This window comes from Montipora foliosa, chromosome 8 (genome assembly GCF_036669935.1).
Source record: "Montipora foliosa isolate CH-2021 chromosome 8, ASM3666993v2, whole genome shotgun sequence".
Classification (NCBI taxonomy): domain Eukaryota; kingdom Metazoa; phylum Cnidaria; class Anthozoa; order Scleractinia; family Acroporidae; genus Montipora; species Montipora foliosa.
In genome coordinates, this window is record NC_090876.1 from 1,659,379 (window position 1) to 1,661,726 (window position 2,348).

General features: G+C 39.7%; 1 pseudogene; it reads right to left on the reverse strand.

Annotated features, from left to right (window-relative positions):
• Window positions 1-521: 521 nt before the first annotated feature.
• LOC138012751 (integrase/recombinase xerD homolog) lies at window positions 522-1,524 on the reverse strand (annotated as a pseudogene).
• Between the last annotated feature and the right edge of the window lie 824 nt (window positions 1,525-2,348).

The following is a 2,348-nucleotide window of genomic DNA, read 5'->3' on the forward strand; positions in this document are numbered from 1 at the left end:
ATTTAAATTAATGAGGTTACGTAACATCCTGTTAGAAGAAGTTCAGGAGGCAAGGTACATCAAGGCCAACAAGCCAAAATTTCCTTTCCTGTGACGAAATTTTGGGTCGATGCTTTAATCTCACCTAAGAGAAGAGTTTCATTCAGAGGTGCTTTTGTGAGTGTCGCATCGTTAAATATATCATTTCATTTTAACTCATTGCGTTCGCACACATGAAAATTATTTTCTAAATCGTTATAGGAACTTGCACAACACGACAACCACAGTCAAATGGGTTGGTAACTCACGGAGAGCCAACATAAGCTTTATTACTGTATTCGAGCACTATGTGTATAAACGGTCAAATTGATTTTAGTCCACAGTTATACGATACGCGAAGCTATATCCTCATTAAGCTAGTACACTTGCACAATACATATGATACGGTTAAGTTATAGTGAAAGCAATGATTATAATCATACAAAACTTGGCTGTAACTAAAAGATAGCAAAAACGTTTGCGTGTCCCATCACGCGTGGAAACTTAATGATAGCAATTAGATACCTAGGCTACATGAAACTAAAATCTGTGCAGATATATCTTCTTGAATATACAAGTCTTTGGCGTAATCGGATTTCCATCGCCCGTGTAATTTTAATAACCTGTCTGATACAGGGCCGCTAGGTGAAGTTACGGCAGCGGTTTCCCCACCAGACCTAAGACTGTGTAACCCAAAAAGTTTGGAGTTGTAACCTAGAGCCTTGAGAGCTTCCAAAAAGATTTCTTGACACCTAGAATACGAAATTCCTTTGTTCCCTAAAACATAAGTATTATAATTTTTTCTGAAAAACTAACTGCCTGATTAGGAGACCGTCTGCATTATGGTACATTCTTGCAGCAGACATATACCTAAGGACCATATTAACTGGACAAGTGGCATTGTCCATTCTAGCAATAATAGCTTTATTACCTTCCCTGTAGACATCTGTTTTACTACTTGGTATAACAATGGACATATGGTCATCTGCGAAAGTTATATGCGAAGCTTTGATATTTGCTAACTCATTGAATCTGAAGAAACCTGCAAAACCTAAGAGAACTATGACTGAAATTCGCAGATCTTTTAGATTAGCGTCTACCTTGCCATGTTTAGCAACTATTCTCTTGACCATATCAATAGAGAGGGAGCTTCCTATTCTTCCGTTGTGTGCCATTACGTTTCTCGGCTTCAACAACATTTCTACACACTCCGGTTTTCAAACGATTGTTGCTACAAGTTACATCTACGACATCGTGTAGCCAAACTAATGCAGCATAAGCCATACTAACAGTGCTGGGAGAACCAGTCTTCCTGTGAAGCTGATCTGAGACAAATAAGCCGCTACAACAACAGGCTCTTGTGGCAAAACGAATTGAGCCTTAACATCATTGCACCAACGCATAAATTTTCGACACTCAAGTAAATATCTATTCATCGTCGAAGGTTGTCTGGCCTTAAACTGATCAGTAATGAGGCGCAGCTTGAAGGGAGCTAAAGATCCATAGAGACTTGCCCAACAGGACTGAGCAGAGATGGCCTGTTGAGGAAAACAAAAGAAAAAACACATAACAGAGGGGTGTAGAGGTGGAACAATCTTAATCATTGATTAATGGCTGAAAAGAAATAAGTACTACAACCCGGGTGCTATTAGTTCTCAACACCACTACATTCATTAAATGAAGATCAAAAAGGGTAATAAATAACACAGCACTATTGGAGTGCTATTCGTTGTCGACACAACTTCTGCACATTGGCACATGGCCGAAAAGAAATAAATACCTCAACACTGGTAAGGTGCTATTCGTTGTCAGCACATCTACCTGATATAAAATGATCAAAGTGAAATAAATAACGCAACACTGCCAAGGTGCTATTCGTATTCAGCACAAATTCCACTCGCTAGATTGTGGCCGAAAGGCCAACCTTTCAGAATTCTTACCCCGAAGAAACGAAATTCAATCGTAAAGCAAATACATATCCCGGAATAGTTGGTGAACCCAGAATAGAATTGTGATTTCGCCCGTGCGTCAAAGCTTGATGCATAGAAAAAACTCTTAAATCCTGGATGAAACTGCAATAAATATTGGTTAACAGGGGCCAAAACACGGCTGACTTTCACAGTGAAACAATAAGGGTGCCCTTGGCAGCCTGACTATACATATAGGCAAGCGTTCTGGGAATAAGATAAACTGGCGGAACTAACCAGTAGTTCTCAACTTCCCACGACTGCATAAATGCGTCAATGCCCGGCGTTTGCGGGTTCCAAAATCTAGAAAAATATCTGGTGATTTTTCTGTTGTAATACGTGGCAAAACAATTCACCGTGTGG